This window comes from Cajanus cajan, chromosome 5 (assembly GCF_000230855.2).
Source record: "Cajanus cajan strain Asha chromosome 5, NIPB_CcT2T_4, whole genome shotgun sequence".
Classification (NCBI taxonomy): Eukaryota; Viridiplantae; Streptophyta; class Magnoliopsida; order Fabales; family Fabaceae; genus Cajanus; species Cajanus cajan.
The window spans coordinates 32,248,790-32,271,483 of NC_138521.1; positions in this window are offsets into that span (position 1 = coordinate 32,248,790).

Genomic DNA, 22,694 nt, shown 5'->3' on the forward strand with positions numbered 1-22,694 from the left:
AGTGCCGGATTCCGCTTGGGGAATGGTTATTGATCTTTTCGGATTTTCTTTTTTTTGAAGGAGTGCCTCTAAGTAGGCGAATTATCTTGATGTTTGGTGTTCGACTGAGTGCCGGATTCCGCTTGGGGAATGGTTGTTGATGTTTTTGATTTTTTTCTTTTTTTGAAGGAGTGCCTCTGAGTAGGCGAATGGGGATTGAAGATCTTATGTATCCCAGAGTATTATTTAGAAAGCCTCTTCAGGCTTAGCTTCACTCGTCGCTCGAGTTGGAAAGCTATCTTCCACAGAGGAAGTCAAAGTCCTTTGACTCGGATATTCTGTTCGGATGATCATGCTTCCATTCGGGAATCTTGCTGATCTTGCACTGATAGCTTTCACTAGGAGTTCGGCCCAAGAGTGCAAGCTGAGATGTCTCTGGGGAGTATTATTTCGGCAAGCCTCTCCAGGCTCAGTTATTCTGTACGATTGGGGAGTATTATTTCGGCAAGCCTCTCCAGGCTCAGTTATTCTGTATGATGAGGGAGTATTATTTCGGCAAGCCTCTCCAGGCTCAGTTATTCTGTATGATGAGGGAGTATTATTTCGGCAAGCCTCTCCAGGCTCAGTTATTCTGTACGATGGGGGAGTATTATTTCGGCAAGCCTCTCCAGGCTCAGTTATTCTGTATGATGAGGGAGTATTATTTCGGCAAGCCTCTCCAGGCTCAGTTATTCTGTATGATGCGGTTGATTTTCTGAATTTTTGCCTTTTTTGTCATTTTTTGGCTTTTTCTGTTGACTGCTGTCATACACAAGCAATTTTTTTCTATTTTTCTATTTTATGCGATTGCCTCATGATAAGGTCTTTAAATGTGCAACTAAAGGCCAATACGGCTGTATCCATTTCAGTACGCCTGTATTGAGTTAAAAATTTGTTCATAACCCTAATTTTAGTACGGGCGTACTGAACATGGTACGGGCGCATTGTTTTTTCTGAAGTTTGATTTTTTTTGATTTTTGGTTTTTTCAATAAACAGAGAATAAGTGATCTTCCAGTACACCTATCATCTGTATGCATGTATGCGGTATGATGCACCTAATTCTATTTGATTTATTTTTTCAAAAGAATTAACCGATGCGTTTCTTTGCTTGGATTTTGCCATTCCTCTAGACGGGTTGTGCGATGCCGATTTCTGTAACCGAGGAATGATGCGTGTTATATCGAGATTGGTGTCATCAACCAAGTGATCCTTCCCTTCCTTTAGAAGACATGTAAACCCTCCTATTGACCACTATATCTCCATGTTTCCACTAGATTATTCTAAAATCGTTTGGGACAAGAGAAAAGAAGGGAAAGGTATTTTTGTTCAAAAGTTTATGTTTTAGAGGGGATTATTTATTGAAAATGGTTTTTGTAAGAATGGCTGGCCAAGGTAGGCTCATGTGTTTAGGCTTTTTTGATTAAACACTTATGAAGTTAAGAAAGTCCTGTTATTGACGTTGTGATTTGACAACTTAGATAGCTTCCCTTGAACCTTTCTTTTTGAATTCGGCTCATGGTACCATCATGGATTTCTTTTGCTTTTTGATAGTCCTTATTTTTTTGCCTAAAACACCCTTTTGTGGCGTCTCAGCGGACTTTTGTTTTTGTTTATTTTTGCAACCCTAATTTTTGCCTAGGTCACCCTTTCGTGGGATTCCTAGCGGGTTCTTTGCTCTTATTTTTGCGCAGCCCCCTTTTTGGGTTTCTTGCCGAGCTTTTTTTGTTTTTATGATTTTTGTTTTTAAAAGATTTCTTTTTTATCCATGATGGCACTTGTCGAGGCCAAGGAATGGTGCTCCAAGTTGTCACACACACTTCCACATAAAAATGATGCGGGTTTATTGTTATTAAGACAATTTTAACCTCATTCATGCTTATTCAAACAGGGTTAAAATAATGTGGTCTAGAAATTTATTGCAAGCAAGAAAAGAAGCAATAAGAAATAATAAAGAATGATTTTATTATAATTCTAGCGGAAACATGTGCCCTATCGAGGCTCGGGGGTCGGGCTGTCCCCGAGGAGTGATCTCTAATAGTCATCAGGTCTATACACCACTATCGGAAGATGATAGCAAAACTAGGAGAAGTGTAAGATGTTCTTCTCCATGGATTTGCTTAGGCCGGATCTTCTTCAATGGAGGATGAATTCTTCAACTCAAGAACACTTGCAAGCTATGAACTCACGGATGAACTCAACCTAGAACTAGGAGGGAAGCATCCAAGCTCAAGCATCAATGGAGAGCACACTTCAAAGAGAAGGATTCTAGGTGAATTCCTAAGGTTTTTGAAGATGAACTCAAGGAGACTTTGAGAGGGAAACTCGGCACTATGGCTCACAAATTTCATTAATCATTCAAAGTGAGTACAATAAGGTGAAGGAGGGAACATATAGCTTCCGAAAATTAGGTGGACACTTGGCGCCACATGAGTGGCCACCATGTTGGCGCCAAGTTTTGAATTCAAAACTTGTCACACATGTGTATGACCGGTCCCATGGGTGCTTGGTGCATTTGGCTTTGATTTAGTGTGCATTTAGGGTTGAATTTAAGTCACACATGTTCAGCCAAGGTGGCATAATCCATGTGACTCAAAATGCAACTTAAATGCATGCTAAATTAAACCTAATTTTGCCTAATCCTCTTAAACTAATATTCCTCCTTAAATCCTACTCTAATGACCCAAATACAATGGTCCAACAAATACAATGGAAATGAAAAATTACAAGAATGAAAATGAGCCCAATATTGGGTACCAAAAGCCCAAAGGCCCATGAAGCCCAAAACTAGGCCCAACAAGCCTAAAACCTAAAATGCTACTCTATGTGGTCCAAAATACAAGACCAAAATATATGATACCTATACTAACATGATGTATACAAAACATATGAAAATAGCTATAACAAAATATGGCCCATGAAAAGTTCAACTTGGGCCTTCCTAGGCCCAATGGGCCCGATGGGCCCTGACTGGCCCAAACCTTCATGTCTAGCCAACTCCTCTTGGATCTTTGAGTATGTCACCTCCTGCACTCCAAAGCATGATTCCATCATCCCCTCCCTCTTGAAAAGGATTTGTCCTCAAATCTCGAGGATGAATGGAAGAAGAAAAATTAACACCTACATATAAAACATGCAAGGAATAAGAAGTAACATGGTAAGAGAAAAGATCATGGATCCTAAGAGGAGTCCTAGTATCTATCCTAACAAAGAAAGATAAAATATTAGACTCTCTAGAAATAGGCTCCTCTTCTAAGCATAACCTAGAAGTAAAACCTAAAAATGTAAGAACACTATGACTAAGACAATGAAAAGACTGATTTTTAAACACTACAATATCTTGCCTAAAGTACCCTAAATGGTATCCTAGGCTTTTCCTAAAATATAAAGAAAATACTACTAAAAAACGTCCTAAACAATTTTGGATATGATTGTTTATTAGATACTCATAGTCATATAATCTATTTTTGTCTTGTAGGGAAGGAAACATATTAAGTTCAAAAAAATAAGAACTTCCCATAAGATCAAGCATAGAATATAGATTATTACAAGTTATATCTACTAAACAATGTAAACCAAAAATTGGGTGCTTTATGAAATCCAAAGAAATACTTCCTTCCTTGTGCACCTTCAAGGAAGTAGTATAAGGAGTAACACTAGGTATAGTCCACTCTTTCTTCACTATATCTTGAAGTTGAGAAGAATTCTTTACTTGAAATTCATTTTGTTCCTCATTCTCAACTTTAAGATAAGTGGCAGCATTAGGATAAGAGTCAAGACTTTTATGAATAAAGAGAGTTCTTTTCAAATCTTGCTTGGTCATAAAATAACTCTCCTTGGTCACAAAGGTTTTAGTGGAATCCCCTTCTTCCACACTCTTTCCTTCTTTTCTTTCTTTATTTCTTTTTCTTTTCATTTGCTTTTGATCCTCAAACACTTGGGGTGGTGTTAAAGGATTAAAAACAATTTCCTTATTTTTATGAGTGAAAGTTATTTTGTTAGTAAGGTCATCATGTATAGTTTGTTTATCAAATTGCCATGGCCTACCAAGCAAAATATGACAAGCTTCCATAGGGATCACATCACATAAAACTTTGTCTTTATAATCCCCTATAGAAAACTTGACCTTCACTTGTTGATTCACCTCCAATTCCTCACCTTCATTGAGCCAATGAAGTTTATAAGGGTGAGGGTGAGGAATGGTGGTAAGGGCTAACTTGTTAACCAACCTTGTACTACAACAATTAGAACATGATCCACTATCAACAATGAGAGAACAAGTTTTTTTAGAAACTAAACATCTTGTGTGAAAGATGTTCTCTCTTTGTGATAGTGAAGTGGGACAAGGTTGACTTCCAAGAAGCCTTTTGACCATAAGAAGATCACCATCAACAGGATATAGCTTTTCAATTTGAGTGTCTTCCTTACTAGTCTCACTATCACTTGAAGTGGTAGAACTAGATTCATCAAGGCTACTATAAATGTCTTGTCCTCTCAAAATCATGACCTTTTTAGTTGGACATTGAGAAGCTATATGGCCTCTCCCAAGACATTTAACGCATTTGATGTCACTAGTTTTACTACTAGAAGTGACAACATTTTTATTTTTATCACTTTCATTTTCTTTTTCTTTTTCTTGACCCTTACTAGAGTTTTTAGAAGAGTCATATTGACCCTCCCTCTTGTAGTCATTCTTGATATAAGAGTTAGCTTGAGTTTTTCCTTTTAAAGAATTTTTCCTTAAATTTTGTTGTTCCACCCTTATACAAAGTTGGACCAAATCATCAAGGTCCCTATAAGGGAGTAACTCAACTCTATCTCTTATGTCAAAATTTAGACCACTCAAAAACCTAGCAATGGTCAATCTTTCCTCTTCCCTTATGCCAGCCCTCATGAGATACAACTCCATCTTTTGTCTATACTCCTCAACACTCATATTCTTTTGTTGGAGTCTTTGGAGCTTATCCATAAGCTCCCTACTATAATAAGAAGGTATGTGCCTTCTTCTCATAGCACTCCTCAACTCATTCCAATAAGTGATGGGAGGATTATTGTGAAGTCTTCTCTCTCTTTCCAAGGATGTCCACCAATACATGGCTTGTCCTTGAAAAGCTAGGGTGGCTAAAGGAACTTTTCTTTCCTCATCTACTTGATGACAAGTGAAGATTTGCTCCACTTTCATCTCCCAATCTAAGTAGGTGTCCACATTATCTTTTCCATGAAAGTAAGGGAGATCAACCCTTGATTCCCTCACTTTGTGTTCCTTAATGACTCTCCTAGGTGTTGGTTGATAGTAAGCATCCATATGCATACTACCATCATTATCTTGGCTTTGAGAATCATTGGAGCTCTTGGTTGAGCTCCTAGAAGAACCTTTTGGACTTTTATTTTTATTCAATCTTTTCAAAAGTTTTTCTTCCCTTTGCTTAATCTTTTGGATTTCTTGTTCCAAAGCCATGATTTGTACTTCTTTTTCAAGTTTCTCTTTTTGTTTTTGAAGCATCTCATCATTTTTCCAAAGTTTTAGTGCTTCAACCTCCTTGACAATTCTTTCAAAACTTTTAGGAGTATCAAAGTCACTACTACCTTGAGAATGATGACTCATGGTTAAGCAAAAAGAATTTGTATGCTATGCAAAAAGTTATAAATATTTTTGGTATTTTCTAGGAATGAAAAATAGCACTTTGAAGTCTAAGTGTACAAGTTGCACTATCAAGGGAGGTGAGCTACAAAGAGCCACTTAATAACCAAGCCTTTTCAAGTGGAAATCACTAAACTCCTTTGTGGTATTTTCAATTCCCCAAAACTTTTCACAAAAATTTTGTATGTTTTTCACAAATTTGTTTGTTTTTGACACTTAACTAAGCGTGAGCAAATAAAACTACACAATTCTAGACGTTTATGGGCAACAAAGTAAAGCAATTAAGTACAAGAAAACTTAAAAAGAAGCAAGTTAAGCAACTAGTCGGATATCCTAAGTGGAAGCTTGAAACATATGAAATTTCCAAGCCACTTTCACTAGTACTACACGTGAGAGTCTATCAAGGATGTAGATATACCTGACCAGCTTCTTAATACTCCCTCCAAGCTTTACAAATTGGTTTAAAAATACAAGAGAATTGACAAAAATTAAACTAGCCTAAAAAGCAATAAAGTGGCGGCTTTGTTGACCAATTAGTGGCGGTTTTGTGTTCAACTTTTCTAACACTTGTTTAAGTGTCTTAATCCGCCACTAATCCTTCAAATGGATGCTACTGGACCTGCAAATGATACACAACAAGAGGTTAAGTGTGGCTGCCTCACAAGGTGAAGGAAAAGGTCACTCAAGTGAAGGAAGTTTAGGATAAGTTTTGGCCACTAAATTAGGTCAAATTTTTAGGTCTTAGTGTCCAAACTTTTCCTAATCTTTGTTGAGCAATGCTTGATCCTTGAGCAAGGATTTGAGGCCACTTCCAGCACAGGAATTTATTGAAAGAAAACAAGACAAGCAATAAAAGCACAATTTGAAAAGCTTATACCAAAATTAAGAGTAATAGATGTATATGACAAGACTCAAAGAGGTTCAAAAAGTAAAACTAAAAATTAAGACTCCAAATAAAAGCTAGCACTCAGAGAGAAGAGTTCCTAGATAGGTACTAGAATAGATGAACTAAACAAAAAAAATTTGAAGACAATTGGAAAAGTATAGCAAAAGTAGTAACCAAAACAATTACAAGGAATCAAGTAGGTTTTTCAACTTGTATACCTCTCGGCTTTTTCCTTTTAATTTTTTTTTCTCTATTTTTTTTTTAATTCTTTCTTTTTCTATCTTCAAGTTAAGAGTCCAGAGAGTATATTTGCCTTTTGTTTCAAAATTTTCAATGATTCCAAGCTATAGAAACCGAGAATACAAATCAGCCAAAAATTAGGTCAAATTTCAAGTAACTTGAATAACTAGTGCACTAGTCTTTAGGTTTTTGGTTTGGATTCCTTTTGAACTCTTTTCTTTTTGATCTTTTGAACACTTTAGGCTCTGTTTTATCTCTGTTTTCAGCCTCTAATTTTTTTTTAAAATTTGAATCCACAAGAAGAGTGCACTAGAAGTAGGTTTATACTTGAAATTTTGAGTCACAAAAAATTTTATAAGATTTTCAATGGAATGTGATTTGAAAACTTAAGAACATAATAGAAACCTAACTCTAAAGAAACTTGCTAGGACTAATAGCAAATTATGAACACAATAAGGTAAAAGAAAAAGCACATATAGGTAGGCAAAAGAGAAACAAAACCGAGAGCAATATGTAGACACAAAATTCAAAATAAAACTAGGTTAAACATGCTATTCAAGGAATTTGCAACATATAAAGACTAAACACAAACTTCTAAGACAAAACAAAGATTCAAAACCAAAATCTAAATGCAATGCATGAGGTCCAATCACGGACACATACAAGAATGGAGAGACTCAAAATAAAATCAAAATAGCACAAGCAAATAGTTCCTAAACAAGTTGATTGAGGAAGAAATTCAAAGACAATCAACCAATGGATCTATGAACACAAGAACTTCAAAATATAGATCCGAAAATTGAAAAACTCAAACAAGACAAGACAAGAAACACACAAACACAAAACGGACACAAAATTTTGAAGAACACTTATCTCCTTGAAGACCTTGCTCTTGATACCAAAATTGATAGCAAAACTAGGAGAAGTGTAAGATGTTCTTCTCCATGGATTTGCTTAGGCCGGATCTTCTTCAATGGAGGATGAATTCTTCAACTCAAGAACACTTGCAAGATATGAACTCACGGATGAACTCAACCTAGAACTAGGAGGGAAGCATCCAAGCTCAAGCATCAATGGAGAGCACACTTCAAAGAGAAGGATTCTAGGTGAATTCCTAAGGTTTTTGATGATGAACTCAAGGAGACTTTGAGAGGGAAACTCGGCACTATGGCTCACAAATTTCATTAATCATTCAAAGTGAGTACAATAAGGTGAAGGAGGGAACATATAGCTTCCGAAAATTAGGTGGACACTTGGCGCCACATGAGTGGCCACCATGTTGGCGCCAAGTTTTGAATTCAAATTTGAATTTGAATTCAAAACTTGTCACACATGTGTATGACCGATCCCATGGGTGCTTGGTGCATTTGGCTTTGATTTAGTGTGCATTTAGGGTTGAATTTAAGTCACACATGTTCAGCCAAGGTGGCATAATCCATGTGACTCAAAATGCAACTTAAATGCATGCTAAATTAAACCTAATTTTGCCTAATCCTCTTAAACTAATATTCCTCCTTAAATCCTACTCTAATGACCCAAATACAATGGTCCAACAAATACAATGGAAAGGAAAAATTACAAGAATGAAAATGAGCCCAATATTGGGTACCAAAAGCCCAAAGGCCCATGAAGCCCAAAACTAGGCCCAACAAGCCTAAAACCTAAAATGCTACTCTATGTGGTCCAAAATACAAGACCAAAATATATGATACCTATACTAACATGATGTATACAAAACATATGAAAATAGCTATAACAAAATATGGCCCATGAAAAGTTCAACTTGGGCCTTCCTAGGCCCAATGGGCCCGATGGGCCCTGACTGGCCCAAACCTTCATGTCTAGCCAACTCCTCTTGGATCTTTGAGTATGTCACCTCTTGCACTCCAAAGCATGATTCCATCAGAAGAAGAAGAACACCTGATGACGACGACCGGCCTTGACGCTTGTGAACCGGCCTTCCTAAAGATCTGGCTTAAAGAATGTCGAGAAGGATCTTGGTTCCTCTTCGTCCTTTGATCTTTATTAGGGTTGTATCCTAACCCTTGTTTCCCCGGATTATCCTTAATAATGGGTAGCTCGGGAATTCCTTGGGAATCCTTGCCAAGTCCTTGTCCAGGCAAGTATCCGTTCTTGGTGAGCATGTAGGCTACCTTCTTCATTTCTCGGGGAAACGTTTCAACATTGGCAATCTCCAATGCTTGGAAGGCGGTTTCTAGAGCTTCCTCTGCTGCATCCACATAAGGTATGGCAGATGGCTTGCTGATGAGTATGTCATCTTCAGCTTGTACAGTCACCAGCTTGTCACCCACTATGAATTTGACTTTCTGGTGGAGCGTAGAGGGAACAACTTTCGCATCATGAATCCAAGGTCGGCCGAGGAGACAGCTGTATGCGGGAGTAATATCCATCACTTGAAATTTGACATTGAAGATGGTGGGTCCAATTTGGATTGGAAGATTGATTTCTCCCACCACTTCTCTTTTAGAACCGTCGAAAGCTCGAACGATCATGTTGCTCGGGCGCATTTGGACTCCCTTGATTGCCATTTGATCGAACGTTCTTTTTGGCATCACATTCAAGGAAGATCCGTTATCCACCAAGACTTTAGCGATGTGATACTCCTTGCACTTTACAGAGATGTGCAAGGGCTTGTTGTGATTCGGTCCCTCAGCGGGGATCTCTTCATCGGTGAAAGAGAGGTGATCACTAGCCGTGATGTGACTAACAATCCCCTCAAACTTGTCTTGGGAGATAGTGTGCGACACATATGCCTCGTTCAAGACTTTCAACAGAGCTTGCCGATGCGGTTCGGAACTTAGGATCAACGACAACAGGGTAATCTTTGCTGGCGTCCTATGAAGTTGATCCACGATGGAGTACTCGCTCTGTCGGATATATCTTAAAAGCTCGTCAGTCTCCTCCTCGGATTCTTTGTTTTCCTCGGTTTTCTCTTTTTCTTTTTCCTTTTCTTTATTCTTGGGAGCTTTATCATGAAGACCTTCGGGAGTGTAGATCCTGCCACTCCTAGTCATGCCCCCAAGTCCAGCGATGTTAGAGATATCGCTGTCGGCAGAAGAATGGATGTCGTATATCCATGGCACAGCCTTATTTGATTCGTAGGGAAAAGGTCTTGGAGCAGTGATCCTTAACGGTGTCGGACCTTCCCCTTTATTCGTCTTGATTACCAACAACGGAGTTGATGTGCGTTCGCTTAGCGCGGTTGTTGGCTTACACTTAATAACAAACGGCGTGCGATCCATTCTGAACATACGCATCGATTAATCCTTTCTTTTTATTAATGTTTATTAATGAATTACTAGGAGGGATGTATGAAATGCAAACCTACATCCCTCCATGATCTTCGATAAGAATGCATGATATGAGATGATGGCGTTGAATATGCATGCGTTGTGTTTATTCAACTAAACATTATCATGTTTTCGGGATGCTCCTAAGATGATGCATGATATTGCTTGGTTTGGATAAATATCTTTTTTTGGATATTTTGTTTTTGTATTTATTTATTATTTTTTTTGGGTGAAAATGGAAACTACCTATATGACTGTGATGAAGGTAGATGTTAACACCATGTAATGGAAGATTCTTATTCCTATTTATTCTTATTTTAAAAAAGAATGTTGTATGTTTAAAGAATGCAATGTATGCTCAAACAATGTCACATAAACAATGCACAAACAATTCACTCATCCACGAACAGTCACGAGCGAATCCCGAGGTAGGGGTATCCTGCAGAAAAGTGCATATTCAAGGAGGTTCTAACTGTTCTCACTGGTCTGAGGCCCCCAAGGTGCCCCCATTATAGGGACCCAATTCCTCTCGTCGTAAGTCGATGGAAAGCTCCAACGCACTGTCGGACTCGATTTCATGGTTATCACCTTGAGTGATGTTTTCCGACAACGGTCTACGGGCACCTATAGACCCATTCGACAACCGGCCGTACTAACATCCACTCCCTATGGCTTTCCACTCATGCCCCCGGGTATAGAGGGAACTATTGTGTGCAAAGGTTCGTGTGTAGTTTTTATTTCAAACAATTGCGAAAATTTAAACATACAACAGTTATTAAAAACCACATAGATAAAACATATTATCATACAAGCTAGGGGTAATGAAGTAATTTTAAACTATTATTTTAGAAATAATCCATCACTAAATGGGACTGACTCTCGAGGCTTCCCCAGTGGAGTCGCCATCTGTCGCCACCCGCCGAAACGGACATTGGCATTCGCGACGATGGTTGGACTCTTTTTAAAGTTTTGAAAAATGATGGATTGTTAGAATGACTTATTCTCAAACTGAGACCTCATCGAACTAACAATTTTATTAAATGATTCACCAATCCATGTTAATCCCAAGCGGGACCCTCCATGGATTAGTGGTTTTCGCAAAAAGAAGGGTTCTTGGAGTCGCCACCAATGTTTTACTCAAAACATTGGAAAAAGGGATAAGGCAATTGATTTTCGCAAATCAATCTTGGCCATTACAACCAGAGTTGGGTAAGGGAGTCGGTTACGTGCGGGGAAGGTGTTAGCACCCCACAACGCCCCTTTCGGGTTCCCTATGACGGATTATTTCATGAATAACAGTGTAAAATTACTAAATTACCCCTATTTATTAGAAACGATTATAAGCGGAATATTTACATGATGAAAATTCTAAATATGCAATGCAACAATCAGAAAGCGGTAAAAGAAGGGATTTGGAAAAGAAACCTTTGAAGCGTGCTTTTATATATTTAAACAGACGTTAGGAGGCTTTTTGGCGCTCCTTCCCACTACACGCTCGCTCGTTCCTTCCCTAAAAATAATTTTTACTCCGGAAATCAAAGAGATTTCCCTTTGACTAGTTCGAATCCTCAAGCTAAATGCTCAGAACTCAAGAACTTCGTCGGATCAACTCTCGGAGAGATTTCTAGGGCAGAACACTGCTCAAAAACCCCAGAATACTCAGCCAGAGGGTCCAGAAGTCTGGAAAAAGTGTCCAAATGTGTGGAATGACGTCCAAATGACGTCCTATATATAGGAGTGAGGCGCAGTACGGCCTCTGACATCAATACAACCCGTACTGAAGTTTTGAACTACAGTACGGCCGTATTGAATTCAGTACGGCCGTACTGAAGTTCAAAAACTTCAGTACGGCCGTATTGGTTTCAGTACGGCCGTATTGTAGTTCAAATTGTTCAGCACGGCCGTACTGAACTTCTAGGAGGCCGTATTGAGCTCCAATCCTCCCACATCCTTATTTTAAGCTACTCTAAGACTTCTAAACCTATGAAGAATCATCCTAGGGTCTTCCAGGAGTCCTTACGGCTGACTTTCCTTCGGTCTTCGAGAGTCTTCGAGTCTTATTTCCGACCCGGACAATTTTAGGGGTCTACAATCATTAGATCATTGGTGAATTATTTAGTGTTAGGTTTCTATGATGTCTTGTTGAGTTTTCAATTTAAAAATTGCTTCCATAAGTGTCATTGAAATTTTTTTTGTGTTCTATAAAGCTAATTCATAGTTCTAGTGCATTGCTTTGTGAAAATTGAAATTATAAATAAAAAAAAAATTGGTGGCTGGAAATAGAGGAAGAACAGAGATAATTGATCTTAAATTGAACTAGAAAAGAAAGACAAAGCAAAACAAAAAGAAATCAAAGCCAAAGCATGAACTAGTGCACTAGACTTTTGAATTTTGCTTAAAGTTGCTTGAGATTCTTAATCCGGTTGTGTGAACCTTCTTTGATGCGTTCATTGTGGTTGTAAAAGGAAATTTACTTCTCTGGATTGGTGATTTAAAATTGGAAGAATCAAGTTTAAAATATATATATATATATATATATATATATATATATATATATATATACATGTAAAAGCCGAGAAGTGTAAAAGATTAAACCACAAATCCACATGCATTGTTCGAAATCAAGCAACTACTACTTTTTTTTGTGTTGTCTTCTAAATTTCTTTTGGTTTTCTTAATCCATTCTAATGCCTTTCTAAGACATTATTTTTGAGTGCTAGCCTTTCTTGAGAGTCTTAATTTTCAGATTTGAATTTTGTGGATATCTTTGAGTCTTGTCTAAATACACCATATTCCTTGATTTTTGGTATAAGCTTGTTCTAATTGTGCTTTTGTTGCTTGTTCAAGTTTTCTTTCAAAACTGATCCATGCTGGAAGTGGCCTCAAATCCTTGCAAGAGAACCAAACATTGACTCAAAAAGAATAGGAGAGGAGTATTACTAGACCTAAGGCCAAAGAACTTAAAATTTGACCTAAACTCTTAAATTTTCCTTCACAAGAGTGATTCCTTCCTATCATCATTGTGAGCAGCCTACTTTCACCAATTTGTTGTGTTTATTGTGCAGGTTCTAAAGGCATCAAAGGATCAAGGAAAGTGGTGGATTGAAGCAATAAAACTATTGCTGGAAAATTGGTTGCCAAATCCGTCACTAAAGTGGTTGCTAAAACCGTCACAAGTCTTGTTTTAGTTTAGCTTAAATTTCTTGCATTTTTCTTTAAGTTCAATCAATTTGTAAAAGCTTGGAGGGAGTATTAAGAAGCTGGTCAGGTATATCTAATCCCTTATAGTCACTCAGGTGTAGTACTAGTGGAAGTGCTTGGAAATTTCATATGTTTCAAGCTTCCACTTAGGGAAAATCTGACTAGTTGCTTAACATTGTCTCTTTGATTTGTTTGCTTTGGTTTGATTATTTTGCTTTGATAATTCGACTAGTATGTGTAGAATTTAATTTTCTCACGTCTAGTTGTAATAAAAAACAATTGTAAAAATCATGAATCATTAAAAATTTGTGAAAAACAAATTGTGGAATTGAGATTACCATAAGGAAGTTTAGTGATTTCCACTTTAAAAGGTTTGGTTATTAAGTGGCTTTTAGTAGCTCACCTCCCTTGATAGTGCAATTTGTACACTTAGACTTCCAAGTGTTAGTCTTATTCCTAGAAAAGACCAAAAATATTTTCTTTTTGCATAACATATAAAATTCTTTTTGTTTAATCACGAGAAAACATTCCTCAAGTGGTAGTGACTTAAGCTCTCCAAAAAGTTTTTCACATCCTACCCAAGAGCTTAAATCACTAACACTTTGGACAAAGCAAGAAGTTTTAACAAGAGAAAAAGAAAAACTTGAAAGAAAAGCACGACTTGCAAATTTAGAGGAAGAAATTCACATTCTTAAACAAAAGGAAGAAAAACTTTTAGCAAAAATAAAATTGAGAAAAACAAGTGAAAAAGAAATAAAAAGGCATGTCTCTTAGGGAAGAGTAAAGAGGAAAATATCTCTTCTAAATGACTTGTAAGTGAAGAGAGTTTTTTTATCACTAAAAACCATTTGGAAAATACTCTCTTCCTACACACAGTCCTTAACTCTTACCCTTATGCTACCACTAGTCATGAAGTAGAGATTCTAGAACAAAATATTTTAAAAGAAAAAAACTCTCAACTTCAAGATGTAGTGAAGAAGGAATGGACTACACTTAGTTCTACTTCTTGTGCTATTTCTTTGGAGGTGTCCAAGGATGATAGCCCTTCTATCTTTAGGACTTCTTCTACCTTAGTTGTTCTAATAAAGCACCCAAATTTTGGAATATATTTTTTGATAGATACATCTTGTCATGTTTCATATTCTATTTTTGATCTTTTAGGAAGTTCATCTTTATTTGAACTTAATTTGCCTCCTTCCCTACAAGACAAAAATAGTTTATATGAGTTTTCAAGACTCCATGGGACATTATCTTTTTACAAGTATCTACCAAACAATATGATTCAAAATTGTTTAGGAAGTTTTTTTTTCTAGTTTTGTCTTTTAGGGCATGCCTGGGTTACCATTTAGGGTACTTTAGGAAAGATGTTTTGGTTTTTAAGAATCATTCTTTCCATTGTATTAGTCTTAGTGTTATTACATCTTTAGGATTTCACTCTAGGTTATGCTTAGAAGAGGATCCTATTTCTACCTTTAGGGAGTTTAATAGTTTAGTTTTCTTTACTAGGATAGATAGAAGGATTCCTCTTAGAATCTATAATCCATTTTCTTCACATGAATGTCTCACCTCTTATACATGGTATGTTGTGCACGTAGGTGATGATTCTTATTCCATGGATCCTCGCGATTTGAGGACAAATCCTTTTCAAGAGGGAGGGGATGATGGAATCATGCCTAGGAAGGAAAGAGGTGACACCTTAAAAGATCCAAGAAGAATGGGCTAGGCATGGAGGTTTGGGTCCGTCAAGGCCCAACGGGCCCGATGGGATTTGAAGGCCCAATATGAGTTTCAGATGGGCCATATTGATGTATTCATTGTTTTTATATTAGTATAGGTTTCATATAATTTGGTCTTGTATTTTGGACCACATAGAGTAGCATTTTGGACCATAGGCTTATTGGGCCTAGTTTTGGGCTTCATGGGCCTTTGGGCTTTTGGTACCCAATATTGGGCTCATTTTAATCCTTGTAATTTTTCCTTTATATTTTATTTGATTGGTCATTGTATTTAGGCCATTAGATTAGGAATTTAGAAGGTTTTCAATATTAAGTCAATTAGGCTAAATTTAAGTTTCATTAAGGTGTCATTTGACATAAATTTAGGTCACATGTTTTAAGCTTATATGAGCTGAACATGTGCAACCTAAATACACATCAAATGAGTCTCAAATGCAACTTAGATGATGCTAGTTGCCATAAATTTTGGAGGAGCACATGGTACACCAAAATTTGAATTTCAAATTCCATTTGAAATTCAAATATTGGCGCCAAAGATGGTCCTTTGAATTTAGGCGCCACTAGCTTGCTTATTTGGCCTATATATTGACACCTTCACCCTTATGTAATCACTTTGATGATGTATGAGAATTTTCTAAATACACTTCAGCCAAAGTTCTCTCCCAAAGTCACCAAGTTCTAAGCCTTAGCATTAGGAAAATCTCTTCTCCTAGCTTGGCTGTGAGCTTTCTTTTGGTTTTTCTTGCTTGGATGCTTCCATCCTAGTCTAGGAAAACACTTTTATCTCTTCTTCTAAATCAATCTCATTCCGGAATTCATTCAAGGAGCAAAGATCCGTGATCATTGGAGAAGGAAAAGGAAGCACAACTCTTCACTTCACTTGCCTACTCCATCACTCACCCAACCCAGTGGCCTACCTGAGCACTACTCTCCCAAATCCAGTGGCCTACCTGAGCGCCACTCTCATATATCAGTGGCCTATCCAAGCACCACTCTCAAGTAACTCTATGTGAGCTCTTCCAGTTCAAAAATATTTTTCCTCTCCTCAAGTCCTAGGCTAGACTCATGCCATCAGGCATCACATGTAATTATGCATCATACATCATACATGGTCTCCCCACCATTATGATCAACAATCATACACATGTCATAAGACATCACATGCAATAATGCATCATACATCATACATGGTGTACCCACCATCATGATCAATATACATACTCATGCCATAAAGCATCACATGCAATAATGCATCATACATCATACATGGTCTACCCACCATCATGATCAATATACATACTCATATGAACATATACACATGTCATATCATATTCAAACATTCATACGTATCATCACAAGCATACATATGAATCACACCTCACCATACATCATATATCATATATACATGATCTAAAACCTCAAACTTTAAACATGCATAAGCATCAATTTCAATCCAAAAACATCAAACCCACTCACGCCCGGGGCAACCAAATCACGCCCGGCCTAACATCCAACCCGAGAGCCCTAAGCTCTTCCACGCACAGCACGCTTAACCTGCGCCCGACCTTATCCCAGTCAAAGAGTTCAAAAACTCTCATCCAAACCAACAAATATAGCCACATGCATTCAACCTATGCATCAAAATCATCAAAATCCTCTTTTTTTCTCAAAACCCCAAAAAATGAGATTTTCTTCAATCCATCTATGGATTCTCAACATTCATGCATCAATTGAGTTTCTAAACTCACATGCAACCTAAACAAACATTCTAGCTTCCCTCACCTGAAGATTGGCTCAAAATAGCCAATAACTGAGAAGAAGTAGAATTCCCTTCTAAAGCTCAACCCAGGACTTCAATCCTCCCAAAGCAAGATTTCTAATATGAATTTCAAGAAAAGACAGAAGACATTAGTTATCTAGAGGAGAAAAGGAATCATACAGAGAAATTTGGGAGAGAAAGGAGCTCACAGACCCAGAGTCCTTCTCTCTAAAACTTCTCTCTAGAAACTTCATTTCCTCCTCAAAACCGGAACGACCCGTTCTACACCCCTTCATCACGTACAAAAATCACATGCAGAAAGACCCGTTCTTAAACTAGAACGGCCCGTTCTGGGATTCATCTGGAACGGCCCGTTCTCCATCCAGAACGGCCCGTTCTAGAGTGGAACTTAACTCTCAACGACCCTGTTTGGAACGGCCTGTTCCCAACAAGGATTTATCGGCCTATTTAGTAGTTCATAACGGCTCGTTCCAGTTTTGGAACGGCCCGTTCTGGGCTACTTAATCACTATTGTTTTAGTAGTTTGGAACGGCCCGTTCCAATTTTGGAACGGCCCGTTCTGGGCTACTAACTACATTTCAATTAAGAAGCTGGTCAGGTATATCTAATCCTTGGTAATCACTCACGTGTAGTACTAGTGGAAGTGGCTTGGAAATTTCATATGTTTCAAGCTTCCACTTAGGGCAAAACCAACTAGTTGCTTGATATTGTTTCCTTTGAATTGTTTGTTTTTAGTTTGCTTACTTTGCTATATTAATTCGACTAGCATGTGTAGAAGTTAATTTGCTCACGTTTAGTTATCAACAAAAAAAAAACAATTGTGAAAATCGTCCAACATCAAGAATTTGTGAAAATTTTTATGGAATTGAGAATACCACAAGGACATTTAGTGATTTCCAGTTGAAAAGGCTTGGTTATTAAGTGGCTCTTAGTATCTCACCTCCCTTGATAGTGCAATTTGTACACTTAGACTTCCAAGTGTTACTCTTGTTCCTAGAAAAGACCAAAAATATTTTCTTTTTGCATAGCATATAAAATTCTTTTTGCTTAATCATGAGTAATCCTTCTCAAAGTGATAGTGAAATGGAATCTCCTTAAAGTTTTTCTCAAATTGTTAAGGAGGTTGAAGCACTAAAACTATGGAGACAACAAGAAGTACTTCTCAAAGATAAAGAAAAGATTGAAAGGGAAGTACAACTTGTTGCTCTTGAGGAGGAAATACACAAAATTAAGCAACAAGAAGCAAAACTTTTGGAAAAACTTAAAAAGAAAAAAGTCATAAGAGTTCCAATGGCTCCACAAGCCAAGAGGATGTAGGTAGTTTGCATGTGGATGAATACTACCAACCTATGCCTAGAAGAGTCATTAAGGAACCAAAGGTTAGGGAATCACGAGTTGATCTCCCTCATTTTCATGGAAAAGAGGATGTAGATGCCTACTTAGACTGGGAAATGAAAGTGGATCAAATCTTCACTTGTCATCAAGTAGGTGAAGAAAGAAAAGTTCCCTTAGCCACCTTAGGTTTCCAAGGACAAACTATGAATTGGTGGATAGCCTTGGTGAGAGAAAGGCGACTTCATAATGACCCTTCTATAACCTATTGAAATGATTTGAGGAGTGCTATGAGAAGAAGGCATATACCTTCTTATTATAGTAGCGAGCTTATGGATAAGCTCCAAAGACTCCAACAAAAGAATTTAAGTGTGGAGTGTAGACCCCTAAAATTGTCCGGGTCGGAAATAAGACTCGAAGACTCTCGAAGACCAAAGGAAAGTCAGCCGGAAGGACTCCTGGAAGACCCTGGAAGACCCTAGGATGATTATTCGTAGGTTTAGAAGTCTTAGAGTAGCTTAAAATAAAGATGTGGAAGGATTGAAGCCCAATACGGCCTCCCAGAAGTTCAGTACGACCGTACTGGACAATTTGAACTACAATACGACCGTACTGAAGCCAATACGGCCATACTGAAGTTTTTGAACTTCAGTACGGCCGTACTGAGACCAATACGGCCGTACTAAAGTTTTTGAACTTCAGTACGGCCGTACTGAATTCAATACGGCCGTGCTGTAGTTCAAAACTTCAGTACGGGCCGTATTGATGTCAGAGGCCGTACTGCGCCTCACCCCTATATATAGGACATCATTTGGACGTCATTCCACACTTTTCCACACTTCTTGGACTCTCTTCTTGAGTATTCTGGGGTTTTTGAGCAGTGTTCTGCCCTAGGAATCTCTCTGAGAGCCGATCCGACGAAGTTCTTGAGTCACGAGCCATTTGCTTGAGTCTCGAACCTAGTCGAAGGGAAATCTTTTTGATTTCCATAGTAAAGATTAATTTTTAGGGAAGGAGCGAGCGAGCGTGTAGTGGGAGGGAGCGCCAAAAAGCCTCCTAACATTTGAATATATAAAAGCACGCTTCAAAGGTTTCTTCTTCAAAATCCTTCCTTTTACTGCTTTCTGATTGTTGCATCGCATGTTTAATTTATTCATCATGTAGATATCTTATTCATAGTCGTTTCTAATAAATAGGGGTAATTTAGTAATTTTACACTGTTATTTATGAAATAATCCGTCATAGGGAACCCGAAAGGGGCGTTGTGGGGTGCTAACACCTTCCCCGCACGTAACCGACTCCCTTACCCAACTCTGGTTGTAATGGCCAAGGTTGATTTACGAAAATCAATTGCCTTATCCCTTTTTTCCAATGTTTTGAGTAAAACATTGGTGGCGACTCCAAGAACCCTTCTTTTTACAAAAACCACTAATCCATGGAGGGTCCCGCTTGGGATTAACATGGATTGGTGAATCATTTAATAAAATTGTTAGTTCGATGAGGTCTCAGTTTGAGAATAAGTCGTTCTAACAATCCATCATTTTTCAAAACTTAAAAAGAGTCCGACCATCGTCGCGAATGCCAAGGTCCGTTTCGGCGGGTGGCGACAGATGGCGACTCCACTGGGGAAGCCTCGAGAGTCAGTCCCATTTAGTGATGGATTATTTCTAAAATAATAGTTTAAAATTACTTCGTTACCCCTCGCTTGTATGATAACATGCTTTATCTATTTGGCTTTAATAACTGTTGTATGTTTAAATTTTGCAATTGTTTGAAATAAAAACTGCACACAAACCTTTGCACACAACAGTTCCCTCTATACCCGGGGGCATGAGTGGAAAGCCATAGGGAGTGGATGTTAGTACGGCCGGTTGTCGAATGGGCTATAGGTGCCCGTAGACCGTTGTCGGAAAACATCACTCAAGGTGATAACCATGAACTCAAGTCCGACAGTGCGTTGGAACTTTCCATCGACTTACGACGAGAGGAATTGGGTTCCTATAATGGGGGCACCTTGGGGGCCTCAGACCAGTGAGAACAGTTAGAACCTGCTTGAATATGCACTTTTCTGCAGGATACCCCTACCTCGTGATTCGCTCGTGACTGTTCGTGGATGAGTGAATTGTTTGTGCATTGTTTATGTGACATTGTTTGAGCATACATTGCATTCTTTAAACATACAACATTCCTTTTTTAAATAAGAATAAATGGGAATAAGAATCTTTCGTTACATGGTGTTAACATCTACCTTCATCACATTCATGTAGGTAGTTTCCATTTTTCACCCAAAAAAATACAAAAAACAAAATACCCAAAGAAAAATAAAGAAAAAAGATTATTTATCCAAACCAAGCAAAATCATGCATCATCTTAGGAACATCCTGAAAACATGATAATGCTTAGTTGAATAAACACAATGCATGCATATTTAACGCCATCATCTCATATCATGCATTCTTATCAAAGATCATGGAGGGATCTAGTTTTGCATTTCATACATCCCTCCTAGTAATTCATTAAAAAACATTAATAAAAAGAAAGGATCAATTGATGCGTATGTTCAAAGAATGGATCGCACGCCGTTCGTTATCAAGTGTAAGCCAACAACCGTGCCAAGCGAACACACGTCAACTCCGTTGTTGGTAATCAAGACGAACAAAGGGGAAGGTCCAACACCGTTAAGGATCACTGCTCCAAGACCTTTCCCCTATGAATCGAATAAGGCTGTGCCATGGATATACGACATCCATTCTTCTGCCGACAGCGATATCTCTAACATCGCTGGACTTGGGGGCATGACTAAGAGTGGCAGGATCTACACTCCCGAAGATCTTCATGATAAAGCTCCCAAGAATAAAGGGAAAGAAAAAGAAGAAAAAACTGAGGAAAATAAAGAATCCGAGGAGGAGACTGATGAGCTGTTAAAATATATCCGACAGAGCGAGTACTCCATCATGGATCAACTTCATAAGACGCCATCAAAGATTACTCTGTTGTCGTTGATCCTATGCTCCGAACCGCATCGACAAGCTCTGTTGAAAGTCTTGAACGAGGAATACGTGTCGCACACTATCTCCCAAGACAAGTTTGAGGGGATTGTTAGTCACATCACGGCTAGTGATCACCTTGTCGCCACCGGCCCGAAACGGGCTTTCGGCATTCGCGAAGGATGGTTGGACTCTTTTATTTGTTTAAAAATATGGATTCCTAGAATGACTTATTCTCAAACTGAGACCTTGTCAAACGAGCAATTTTATTAAAAGACTCACCAATCCATGTTAATCCCAAGCGGGACCCTCCATGGATTAGCGGTTTTCATAAAAAGGAAGGGTTCGTGGAGTCGCCACCAATGTTTTACTCAAAACATTGGAAAAAGAAGTTTAAGGCAATCGATTCAAAAATCGACTTCGGCCATGACAACCAGAGTCGGGTAAGGGAGTCGGTTACGCGTGGGGAAGGTGTTAGCACCCCACAGCGCCCCTTTCGGGTTCCCTATGACAGATTATTTATTAAATAATAGCTCAAAATTACTAAATTACCCATATTTATTATAAGCGATTGTAAATTAAATATCTACATGATGATAAATTTAAATATGCAACAATCAGAAAACGGTAAAAGAAGGGATTTTTAGAAAAGAAACCTCTTGAAGCGTGCTTTTTATATCAAGTAAAACTGGGAAGCTTTTTGGCGTTCCCTCGCTCTACAAGCCCGCTCACTCCTTCCTAAAAAATTTTAACTATGGAAATCCGGAGGATTTCCCTTCGACTAAGTTCGAATCTCCAAGCTAAATGCTCGGAATTCCAGAACTTCGTCGGATCGACTCCCAGAGAGATTTCTAGGGCAGAACACTGCTCAAAAACCCCAGAATACTCAAGGAGGGAGTCAAAACTCAGTGGAAAAGTGTAGAATGACGTCCAACTGACGTCATATTTATAGGGATGAGGCGCAATACGGTCTCTGGGGGTCAATACGGTCCGTATTGAAGTGTTGAACTACAATACGGCCGTATTGAATTCAATACGGCCGTATTGAAGTTCAAAAAACCTCAATACGGCCGTATTGAAGTTCAGTGCAGCCGTATTGAAGTTCAGTGCAGCCGTATTGAATTCAATGCAGCCGTATTGAAGTTCAGAAACTTCAATACGGCCGTATTGAGTTCAGTGCGGCCGTATTGTAGTTTAAAATGTTCAATACGGCCGTACTGAACTTTTGGGAGGCCGTATTGGGCTTCATTCCCTCCACTTTCTTATTTTTTGCTACTCTAAGACCTCTAAACCTACAGATTGTCATCCTAGGGTCTTCCAGGGTCTTCTAGGGTCTTCCAGGAGTCCTTCCGGCTGACTTTCCTTTGATCTTCGAGAGTCTTCGAGTCTTATTTCCGACCCGGACAATTTTAGGGGTCTACAGCTGCCCCCCCTTTACTTAGTCAAACGGCCTTTTAGTGTACCGGTTGATAAGTAAAGGAGTTGACCCAATTGTCCGGGGAATAAGGCCGTCCTTCCGACTTGTAGTGTCTTCCGGTGGAAAATTGCTGAGTAGCCTCTCCAG